Source organism: Mirounga angustirostris, unplaced genomic scaffold, assembly GCF_029215605.1.
Source record: "Mirounga angustirostris isolate CCGP_5_RB_7025 unplaced genomic scaffold, mMirAng1.0.hap1 SCAF_4, whole genome shotgun sequence".
Lineage (NCBI taxonomy): Eukaryota > Metazoa > Chordata > Mammalia > Carnivora > Phocidae > Mirounga > Mirounga angustirostris.
The window spans coordinates 63592225-63604953 of NW_026991712.1; the positions used below are offsets into that span (position 1 = coordinate 63592225).

The window sequence follows — 12729 nt, forward strand, 5'->3', positions numbered from 1 at the left end:
CCAATAACTACTGAGAATAATAGTTTTGTGGTAAAGGGTGAAACCCGGGTTCACTGTGGCTCCTCCCTGGGAATTAAATCCTTCAGAGTTTTGGGGCAGGACCAAAAGTGATCATGTATATATGAACTAAATTTATCTACTATGATCTCAACGTTCTGTGGTAAACACTTAAGAGTCAAATGTTTCCTAAACTTCTAAATCTAATGAAAAATGGGATTTCTGATAAAAAAAAGGCAGAGGGCAGAAATTCCAAAGTGACCCTTTTGGAACTGAGAGAGATTGAGGGAAGGAGATAGGGAGGAAGAGACAGAAAGAGATAGAAAGAGAAGGAAAGACAGAGAGAGAGAGAGTGACTCTTCAAGAAGGAATGAAAGGATTTCCTTTCTCTTCCTACGTACCCCCTCCCAAGTTTTAGAAAGCCAGATTTTGTATTTCTGGGATCAGGTCAGGGCTCCCCCCATAGCCCTACGGCAAGCAAGTAAGTTCCTTAGTATTTCAAAGATCTGGATTCTTCTTAATAAGTCATTAACCTTGGACCCATGACCAAATAAGCTATTATTTTTGCAAAGGAAAAGAAGAGTAGAAAGAGCTATTTATATTGGGTCTTAAAAGAGAAAGTTTGGAAGGAAAAGGAGAAGTGACTTTCCATCCAGCAAATCTGGCTTGTGTCTCCAAGACATTGTTCATTAACCACCTAGTGACCAGGTGAAATCATTGTTTCCCTTGTCTGTCTTAAGAACGTCAGGCATACCAACCAAGTTAGGGTATGACCACACAGCCCACCAATCCCCAGGGCATACAGAGTCTCCAGGGAATCTCTGGATACTACATCAAACAAATGAAGATTAAAGTAAGAATCCCATTTTTGACATGCTATATTTACAAAGATTTAAGAGATTAAGCAAACCCAGTATTGTTCATAATGTTCCAAAGTTATCACCTTCAAGGACATTACTAGTAAGAGTATAAAATGGCACAGGGGCGCCTGGGTGAGTCAGTCGGTTAGGTGTCCAACTCTTACTTTCAGCTCAGGTCATGATCTCTGGGTTGTGAGATGGAGCCGCCCATCAGGCTCCATGCTGAGTGTGAAGCCTACTTAAGATTCCCTCTCTCCTTCTGCCTCTGCCCCCCCCCTAAAAAAAAGAGGGGGGTATAAAATGGCACAACATTTCTGGGAACAACTTGACAATATATCTCAAATTTTTAAATGGGCATACCCTTTAACCCAGAAATTCTTCTTCCAGGAATTTATCCCAAGAAAACTTTCAGGCAAGGGGTTACAGTATATTGATTACAAAAGCGGAAACAGTGGAAACAACCTAAATGCCCCTTAATAAGGGAATCAATTTTATTATGGTACATGCAAATTACAAAATACTATGCAGAACTATAATCATAAATGGAATGTGATAAAAAATTTTATAGAAATATATATAAACAGGGCGCCTGGGTGGCTCAGTTGGTTAAGCGACTGCCTTCGGCTCAGGTCATGATCCTGGAGTCCCGGGATCGAGTCCCGCGTCGGGCTCCCTGCTCGGCAGGGAGTCTGCTTCTCCCTCTGACCCTCCCCCCTCTCGTGTGCTCTCTCTCATTCTCCCTCTCAAATAAATAAATAAAATCTTTAAAAAAAAAAATATATATATATAAACAGATGTCTATAAAATATTGTTTGGTGAACAAATTTACTAAGCAGCTTTCTTGATAGGTACACACATATATGTACACACATATACATATTACATACAAGTATGTATACATAAATATACTTGTGTAATGGCAGTGTGCATTCATACTACGAGAAAATATGTAGCATATATCAAAATGCAGCAATGTGACCTTAGTACACTTTCTCATGCTCAGAATTTTTGGCTGTGAGCATACTATAACTTTAGTAAAAGGAAAAACAAAACTATTTAAAAGAAAACAAATGAGCCAGAGGATCTCATTGCTAGCATTAGCTTCAGCCCCATCTCTATTCCCGATTCAATCTGTTCATGTTTCAGTCTATAAGTACAAAGCCACATCAGTACTAATAGCCTCAACAGAATGAAATAATTCAGCTGAATTAAATAAGTTGACTAAGAAAGTATTGGATGTCACCTTATTTTTTTATTGGAGACATGTGACATGATTTTTGAACTATTATCTAAAGGAGGTGTAATTGTTGATGAAAAGAGATTTTGAATTTTCTGACTTTGCCCATTTTAATTAGTATCAGTCTAATCTTCAATTTTAGATTTGGTTTTATTGACTCTTTTCCATTCTAAAAATGCTCCGTTAGTTCTTTCCATTTAGTCTTAAAATAACATGGTGGTGTAGTCGCCTAGTTTACATTTCGTGTTGACCACACAGTAAACAGGTAATCTCTCGTGCAAGCAAAGCTGAAAGTTCACCTCTACATTTATAAACCTTTTCTTCATGAACTGAACTCAGTCACATTCTGAAGCTCATAAATTAAAGTTAGGAGGCAGTACAAATGAATCAAAATATGAGTTAGAAGGGAACATACAAACTAAGAAAGTAAACTGTATCTTCATCTGACTCTTTATCTTCCTATCGTCCGTGACAACATGGAACTTTTTGTTTAACTGTATATGAAAGAAAACCTGGAACTTGTTAGCATTTCTGATCAAGCATTTATCTTCCTAAGAACTTCATTTTATACACAGTTCAGGCAGATTTCAGATAGTTTTCCTAGAGCACAAAAATCACAGAAACTGACATTTTTGACAAAACATGTAAGTCTTCCTTCCTTAAGATAAAGAAAAATAATGTGTTTTCAGAATCCTCTTTTAACAACCAGCATCTACAAAGTCCCTTCAGACTTTGTAATTGGAGCATTTAATTTTTCTCCGACCAGTCAAAGAAACATTAATACCCTAAATACAAAAATACATGAGGGATTTCATATGCTGTTTTTTTTTTTAAGATTTTATTTGACAGAGAGAGAGAGAGAGAGAACAAGCAGGGGAGCGGGAGATGGAGAAGCAGGCTCCCCACTGAGCACGGAGCCCTATGTGGGGCTCGATCCCAGGACCCTGGGACCATGACCTGAGCTGAAGGCAGTCGCTTAACTGACTGAGCCACCCAGGTGCCCCTTCATATGCTGTTTTATCTCTGCTTTCATTCATTCCCTTTGGTCCAGAATTTCATCAGAATTAGATCATTTCACTCTGATAAAAATACATTGAAAATAAGTACAGGAAAAAGCTTGTAATGCCAGTGGTTCTTAAGCTTTTTATTGTGTACAAGACTTGGAGAGTTTCATCTAAATGCAGATTCCTCTGTCCCCAGAAGGTCTGATTCAGCAGACTAGTTAAGGACCCAGAAATCTGCATTTTGGGTAAGTTCCCTAGATGATTCTGATGCACTTGGTCCAGAGACCACATATGATGAACATTCCTTTAAGTTTATTCTTCCAGAGACTAAAGAAACAGACTGTAAGGAAACAAGTGAGTCTCAATCGAGAAAATGGGTTCAGTTACTTCTTCTTGACTTTCAAACCCTATGTCAACTCCCTCTATGCACAATACCCTCTGGCTCTGTCTGCCACTTGGTGTTTCTGATATCCCACCAGAGGACCCTCCCTCCAACTATGAAAATCAAACCTGGGCTGCATAAACGGGGCATAATAATCTCTGAATGCTAGAGAGATGCAGAGACCTGTGAGCTAAGACCGACTAAGTTGCATTTGGAGGAGGTGAGGCTCCCAGGTGCCCCTGCTTGTACCTTCCAGTTTGCAGGTGTTAGCATGAACTCAGTTTGCCAGAATTCCCCTAACAATGATTACACAACGCATTCCTAGACGTCACTCTAGTCAGGGGCTTTTTTTTTCCCACACAGAGAACAGAACTCTCCATCTTCTCTTCAATTTCCTCCACATTGTTTTTTTCCTACCGTGTAAAACAGGATAATAAGATGCCATACATTAGTTAAAGTTTAAGAAAGCTAAAAATGTCACAAATGTGCTACCAAGAAAGAAAAGTAAAAGAAGTAAGAAAACTCATGAAGATTTAAGAGGGAGAGGACAGCAATTCCCTTCCATGTCTGTCCGTCTGGACCACTGCTTGCTCAAATGGTAAGGCAAAGTCCACGATGAATTTTATTCCCAGAATGCACCAGTTTATTTTATCATTTTGATGTACTAATTTATCTCCTTCAACTCATATTTGTCCTCCCCACACTTTTCATCAGTCAGGCATGCACAGTAGATCACTCTCAAAAGTCACACAGATATATTCATTGCTATAACATTTTCAAATAGTTGTGGATATTCTTCTTTAATACAACACCAAAACTCTTTAAGTGGTAGTTTCTTAAAGGTTAGTCATGATTTTAATCTGAAGCCAACAATATCAGTGAACTTTCCATACTCTGTTGCATTAAAACCAATTGATCTATCTTGCAATTTGAAGGGATCTATTATCTATGCTTGATGCTGTAAATTTTTTTAGCAATGATTCACTGGGAGTTAAACATATCTTCAAAATAGTAACACATTTTGTTATTTAATATCAAAGAAAACCCACATCACATTAGTTAATATCAGTATCCAACTCATTAGAAAAGTCTTTACGTATTAGGAAAACATCGAGCTCATAAGCATAAATTTTCCAAAACTCTAAATTCACTTGCAAACTTGAATTTATCATCATCAACAAATACTATCAGTTCTTTTCCTTGAAGTGACAGGCTTACTTCATTCTTTTTTGAAAAAACTATCTGCCAAATACCCAGATGCCCTGAAACTGAAACCATAGTTTATCTCACAGTTGTTATTTCAAGTAAATATAATGTTCCATAGCAGCTCAATCACAAATCCTATCCCTGGAGACAACCATAATATTTGAGTATGCCGCAGAAGTACTTAGGTATACTTCCCATTTCATCACACAGAATATGAGAAAAGCATGTGCTCAAGAGTCATGTCTTAATAAATTTAATAATTTTTACAGTTTTAAGTGAAACTGGCATCCCCTTGCGACTCCTCCATGAGTGAGGAACGGGAAGTATATGGTGGCTCCTACTACAGTTTGGTGCTACTGCTCAGATTCACACTAAAATATCAGCAGTTTTACACACTACTGATTTTCCCCCACCGGTGCAAGCGTCAACATAGTGGGGGGAAAAAAAGCAAATAAAGCCTTAGTATCACCATTAAAATAGTTCTGACCTTACATATTCTCCAAAAGGATGTTATAAAACCCTAAAGACTGCAAAGCGTATGTTGAGAGCCACTGTTTTAGGCATATAAAATATATCAATAAACAAAAGAGTCAAGAATTTCTGCTTATATTCTAGTGGGGGGAGACAGACAATATGCAATAAACATAATAAACATAGTTGGCATATTAGAAACTAGGTGCTGGGGCACCTGGGTGGCTCAGTCGTTAAGCGTCTGCCTTCGGCTCAGGTCATGATCTCAGGTTCCTGGGATCGAGTCCCACATCGGGCTCCCGGCTCAGCGGGAAGCCTGCTTCTCCCTCTCCCACTCCCCCTGCTTGTGTTCCCTCTCTCGCTGTGTCTCTTTCTGTCAAATAAATAAATAAAATATTTAAAAAAAATCTAGGTGCTAAAACTGAGCAATGAATTTACTATAATAATAAAAACATATCTATACACATTTGAAAAAACATATAAGAATTATTAAATTTTACCAAACATTTAAGGAATAAATTATACCAAGCCTCTACAATCTCTTTCGGAAGACAAGAGTAGAAGAAACATCTCCTAACTTGTTCTATGAGGCCAGCATCACCCTAATACCAAAACCAAAGACTTCACAAGAAAACTAAAGACCAATATCTCTTATAAATATAGATGTAGAAGTTCTAAGCAAAATATTAACAAATAAAAGCCAAAAATGTATAAAAACAATTATACACCACAACCAAGGGGAATTTATCGCAGGTAGGCAAAGCTGGTTCAACATTCTAAAATCAATTAATGAAATCCATCACATTACCAGTCTAAAAAGAAAAATCATATGATCTGATCAACAGATGCAGAAAAAAGCATTTGACAAATCCAACACCTACTCGTGACAAATACTCAGTAAACTAAGAATACAGGGGAATGTCCTCAACATTATAAAAAAAATCTTTAAAAAAAAACCCTATGGCTAAAATCACATATATTCGTGAGAAACTTGAAGCTTTCCCCCTACAATCAGGCAAGGCAAGAATGTCTCCTGTCACCACTCCTTTTCAGCATTTGTCCTGTATTTCCTAGCTAATACAATAAGACAAAAAGAGAGATAAAAGGTATATAGGTTGCAAAGGAAAAATAAAACTGTCTTGGTTCACAAATGATATGATTGTCTATGTGGAAAATCCAAAAGCATTGACAAAAAACCTCCTGGAACTTAGAAGCTATTATAGCAAGGTTGCAGGATGCAAGGTTAATAATATACAAAAGTGACTCACTTTCCTCTGTATCAGCAATGAACAAACAGAACTTAAAATTATAAACACAATACCACTTACATCTGCACCTCCAAAAATGAAATACTTAGGTATAAATCTAACAAAATATGTACAACAGGAGGAGAACCCCCAAACTCAGATAAAAAATACCAAAAAAAGATTAAATAAATGGAGAGAAATAGTCCACATTCATGGATAGGAAGACTCAATAAGGTCAAGATGTTAGTTCTTCCTAACCTGATCTGTGGATTTAACACAACTCTAATAAAAATTCCAGCAAGTTATTTTTGGATATCAACAAAATGATTATAAGTTTATATGGAGAATAAAAGACTCAGAATAGCCAAAACAATATTAAAGAATAAGAACAAAGTCAAAGGACTGACATTACCTGACTTCAAGGCTTATTACAAAACCACATTAATCAAAACTGTGGATTTGGTTAAAGAACAAACAGATAAATGAAATACAACAGAGAGCCCAGAAACAGACTCACACAAATATAGTCAACTAAGCTTTGACAAAGGAGCAAAGGCAAAAGGATGGAGAAAGGATAGTCTTTCTAACAAATGGTGCTGGAACAACTGAACAGCCACATGTGAAAAAACAAAACAAATAAACAAACAAAAAGGAATCTAGACACAGACCTTACATCCTTCAGAAAAATTAGCTCAAAATGGATCAGACCCAAATGTAAAATGCAAAACGATAAAGAATCCTAGAATTTTCTTTTTAAAGATTTTATTTATTTATTTGACAGAAAGAGACACAGTGAGAGAGGGAACACAAGCAGGAGGAGTGGGAGAAGGAGAAGCAGGCTTCCCGCAGAGCGGAAAGCCCGATGCGGGGCTCAATCCCAGGACCCTGAGATCATGACCTGAGCTGAAGGCAGACGCTTAACGAATGAGCCACCCAGGCGCCCCTAAAGCTCCTAGAATTAACATAGGAGAAAATTTCTAGGCGACACTGAGAATGGTGATGACTTTTTTAGATATAACACCAAAGGCATGATCCATGAAAAAAAATTACTGATAAGCTGGACATCATTAAAATTAAAAACTTCTCCTCTGTGAATGACAAGAGAATGAGAAGACAAGCCACAAACTGGGAGAAAGTATTTCCCTAAGAAATATATAACATATATGATAAAGAACTATTGTCCAAAATGTACAAAGTACTAGTAAAACTCAACAATAAGAAAGTCAACAATGAAATTAAAAAATGGGCAGAACAGAACAGACACCTCACCAAAGAAGATATACTGATGGCAAATAAGCATATGAAAAGATGCTCAAATCTTATGTCATTAGGTAATTGCAAATTAAGACAACAATGAGATACTACACACCTATCAGAAAAGACAAAATCCAAAATACTGAGAGTGCCAAAGGCAAGGATGTGGAATAATCAGGAACTCTCATTCATTGCTGGTGGGAATGCAAAATGATACAGCCATTTAGGAAAACAGTTTGGCATATTCTTACCCTAAATATTCTTACCTTGCAATTCAGCGATCGTGTTCCTTAAAAGTTACCTAAATGAGTTGAAAATTTATCCATAACAAAACCTGAACCTGGATGTTCAGAGCAGCTGTATTCATAATTGACAAAAGTTGTAAGCAAACAAGATGTCCTTCAGTAAGTGAATGGATAAATACATCCAGACAATGGAATATTATTCAATCTAAAAAGAAATGAGCATGATCCAGCCCCTTCCTCCTCTCGTATTCTGTCTCATCCCAGCTTCCCCATTCTGGACCACTGCCCAACCACAACCACCTTCCTGTGCCTCCCCAACAAAACACGCCTACTTCCACCTTGGCACCTTTTCACAACCTGCTTCCTCTGCCTACACCCTCTTCATCTGGCTGCCTCCTGCTGTCACTCAGTTCTAAGCTTCAGGTCTCTCATGGCCATCCAGTCTAAGTGTTCCCTTTCCCAACCCCCATCATGCCCTACCTACCCCATTCCTCTACTTTATTTACCCTATGGCACTACCTGTTCCTCCATGTCCCATTTTATGTATTTGTTTGTTTACTAGTCCCCCACATTGGTGCCAGAGCTCTATGAAGGCAGAGTCTATCTGTTTTGTTCACTTGGGTTTCCCCAGTATCTCCAACAATGACTGTGTAGTATTAATTCCCCTCATGTATTATCTTCCCATATATTCATCAGCAACTTGGAATATAAGATTATCATATAAACTTTTTTCTTTTTCATTACCAGATACCAGGGTTTCTCAACATTAACATTCTTGACATTTGTGTCAGAAAAATGTTGGTTGTGGGGTCTGTCCTGTACATGTAGGATGTTTAAGAGTTTCATGGCCTAAACCAGCTAGATGCTAACAGGACCTACCATCCCCAATTGCAACAACCCAAAATGTCTCTCTACATTGCCACAAGCCCACTCTGCACCCCCCCAGTGGTGCAGTTGAGCACCACTGGCATATACAATCCCAAAATACCTATAGCAGTGTTAAGGAAATTCACAAATTTGAGGCTAAAAGCTTCTCATTATCAACCTCTCTGGGCTACATTATAAAAATAAGGAATTTTTTGTGTCTTCCTGAGCTTTAGCAATGTCCCATATTTCTCCATGTATCTTCTTATTTCAATAATTTTGTTAGATTATGAGTAAAAAGTCCAACACATTTTTATTAAAATTATAATTAGGGAGGGGCGCCTGGGTGGCTCAGTTGGTTGAGCGACTGCCTTCGGCTCAGGTCATGCATCCTAGAGTCCCGGGATCGAGTCCCACATCAGGCCCCCTGCTCGGCAGGGAGTCTGCTTCTCCCTCTGACCCTCCTCCCTCTCCTGCTCTCTGTCTCTCATTCTCTCTCTCTCAAATAAATAAATAAAATCTTAAAAAAATATATATAATTAGGGAGAATTTATGTTTAAATTTCTTTTCAAACTAAGTAGATTTTTTAAAGCTCCCTTTGTCATGTATTTTCCACTCAACAATGAACAACAATTATAAAATACTTCCGGTTTTCATGTCTGCTCTCCACCAGACTGTATAACCCTACAGAAAATGTATGGGCACCATGTTTTCATCTTTGAAACAGGTATTAGTTTGTCCCTAGACTGCCATGACAACATTCCATCCATACAAAACTCCAAAAACTGATAGATTAATAAATCATTTGTCAGTAGTTCAGTAGCACTGAAGACTCACCCTCTTAGGCATCTACCACTCAACAAACCATCAAAGGAAAATATATGCCACCCTGGGTTACTCAGATAGATGCCTAAAGAGATCACAGTGATACCAAACAGTATGTCAATATCCCCAGCAAAAACCCTTGGGATGTTGGTGTTTTCTCATGATTCAGAACCAAAAGGACTTATTATGTCATATTTGTTGAGAGCCTGTTAATATCTGCTCAATTTCCCACCAAAAGATGTTTTAGTTTTTCTCAGAACAACTATTAATTCAAAATTAACATCATCAACATCTAGGTGAAGATAATTTTTCACCATACATCCATACTTTTTAAACTTACTTGGCTGAAACTTCCCCAGGATCTGAGGATAATTAAAACATTATTTAGTGTCTTCTGTTTGACCTTAATATGCTAAAAAGCAGCATGACAGATTTATGTTCTTTAGGACTTCTCAGGGGAAAGAATTCATACTGGATCAGCATATGATCAGTACTCTAACTACATGGAAGGCACAGGATTTTAAAGATGGTTAATAGTTAGGTCGCTGGAAAGTCACCAGTGAAAATGGACAGAAGATGAAGGAGAAACCAGAACTATGCTTGATGGAATCATCAATGCATAAAATGATGATTTTATGATGCATAAAATTATTAAAAGGAAAGTAAAAATCAGAAAACTTATTAAGATGATTTCAATAACATACCATAATAAAAGCAAACTTTTCTGAAGTGTGTTGTCAATTTTTAAAGCTTTTGTTATTTTGTTACGTTTTTGTTTTTCTCTTGTGTATTTTTGCGATTTCAATTCCCACCATCTCATCCTCGACACTCGGCCCGTAAAAATAGATTTATAGTAGCCATCTTTCTTGGATATTTAACTTCCATTGATTTGAGGCAATGAGTTAAGTCTAAAGCAAAGATCAAATGCAGTAGAGGTATTTTTTAACATAGCACAATTAGATTAAAACATTGTTCAACTGCTACCATTTAAGGAAATAAGAACATTGACATAAAAATCAACAATTACAGTCCCTCTTCAAACAGTAGGAGAAAAGATCAACCCAGGTTCCACATTCCTGAGTGGTAGCAATAGGCTGGAACAAAAGCAACCACATGTTCCGTTCACTTGCTACAGTCATTCCTATTCCCTGTTACCCCCATCCCAAAACTAAACATTAATTGTTGTTTATTCCCACACTGATTGCCAAGGCCCGTTTGGGTTTTTATAAATCTTTAATACAGATCATTCCAGAGCTCTACATTTTATTTGATTTTATTTTCAAATTTTATTTATCTTTAGTAATCTCTACACCCAACGTGGGGCTTGAACTCACCACCCTGAGATCAAGCCACATGCTCTCCTGACTGAGCCAGCCAGGCACCCCCAGAGTTCTCAGTTTTAAAACGGCATTTGGGCTTAAAGTATTGGAGTGAAAAAGTCCCCAGATGAGAAGAGAAAAAGCCTGAATGAAAAACACTAAGAAAATTGGTGACTATTTACTTAACATCTGGTTTCCCAAGGATTTCACAATTACATGAGATGTTAATTCTAATGTAATACAATTAGTTTTCTCGAAGACAAAAAACCCTATGTTCTTTATTTTAAACTATTAAATATTTTTTTAATAAAGTGACTTTTTGGCAATAAATTTTTCTTGGCTTATATATTCCAAGTATCATTTGATTCATGATGATCTTGTGTTCCTTGTATTGTTTCGGGTGATTGATGTCTCTTTCCAGAATGGTCAGTGATACACGAAATTTTAGGAAAAAAACAACTAAATAAGTAAGATTTAGAAGCGCCCAGTGTTTATAGTCTGCTATTTTGAAACCCCTCAAAATTAATCCTCCCCAACACACCTATAAACACCTACCACACACCTAGGCAGACACAGGATGTCTCATACGCAGGGAGTACAGCCAAGGCTCTGAGCCTGTTTCCTCACACATTAAATTAGGTTAAAAAATAAAAGTACCTTGGGGCGCTTGGGCGGCTCAGTCGACTGAGCCTCTGACTCTTTGTTTTAGCTCAGGTCATGATCTCAGGGTCCTGGGGTAAGCCCCACATCCAGCTCTGCACTCAGCTGGGAATCAGCTTGAGATTCCCTCTCTCCCTCTACTCCTACCCCTGCTCACGTGTGCATGCGCTCTCTCTCTCAAATAAATATTTTTTTTAAAAAATAATAGTACCTATCTCACAGAGAGGTAAAGAGAATTCACAGAGGTAATTTTTGTTGGGCACTCTGCACAGTGCCAGTGCATAATCAGGACCAAAAAAATGCTAACTGGTATTTCTGTTACTATTGCTACAACCACAGCCATAGTTCTATTATATCTACTATGGTTTTAATTATTCCTAACACTACAGAGAACAGAACTAAAGGGTAAATCCCCTGCCTTCCCCTTTCTGCTCCTCTCTTAACAGTAAATCAATCCAACTAACACTAACTTCAAGATAATTCCTTGGTTTCAAAACAAATAATTCAAGGCATTTGTTGCCTGGGAACCTACTGTTCATTAAAACATATGTATATTCCATATTGTCGTATTGGATCTTTTCTGCTCAAAATTTCAGGTTTGTCCTCAAGTGCGGTTCGTGTCAATCTCTCTAGTCATATTTTCTAAACATTCCAGAAATTTAAAAATTAACAAATAGAAAGAAGGTAGAAAAAAATTCAAGATCAAACTGTAAGGTGTTAACAGAGACTGCAGCCCATCCATAAACCTTGAGAGGACTTAGAGCACAAGATATTAATAAAAATTGAACAATGTATGCGGAATATGGCCACACTATGGCTTTGACTTCAATGAACTGCTACATGATCTTGGTATGGACAAAAATCACACAAGCTGATGAAGTAGAATGATAAGCCAATCTGAAAAAAAGTTCTACAAAAACGTCAGGTACAGAAAAGAAGACTAATATCGTTGAAGTCACCTTAGCTCTTCTGAATGCTATCAACTCTTTACAGTACAAATAGAACCATCGAACAAAGATAATGCATTAGGCGAGGTTGCAAAACAAAAATTAAAATCTATTCCTTTAGGGCGCCTGGGTGGCTCAGTCGGTAGGGCGACTGCCTTCGGCTCAGGTCATGATCCTGGAGTCCCGGGATCGAGTCCCGCATCGGGCTCCC

The 12729-nt window shown here is 37.6% G+C and overlaps 1 protein-coding gene across 7 annotated transcripts in view; it reads right to left on the bottom strand.

The window, feature by feature from the left end:
* Positions 1-12729, bottom strand: part of PREX2 (phosphatidylinositol-3,4,5-trisphosphate dependent Rac exchange factor 2) — a 303757-nt gene that overhangs the window by 238404 nt on the left and 52624 nt on the right. The window contains exon 1 of one of the 7 annotated variants that reach the window (XM_064588241.1): positions 7925-8136. The exons of the other annotated variants lie outside the window; for them this stretch is intronic. The gene's annotated coding sequence lies outside the window, so the exon portion shown is untranslated. Of the gene's footprint in view, positions 1-7924; positions 8137-12729 lie in introns of those variants that run through there. 7 annotated transcript variants of the gene reach the window in all.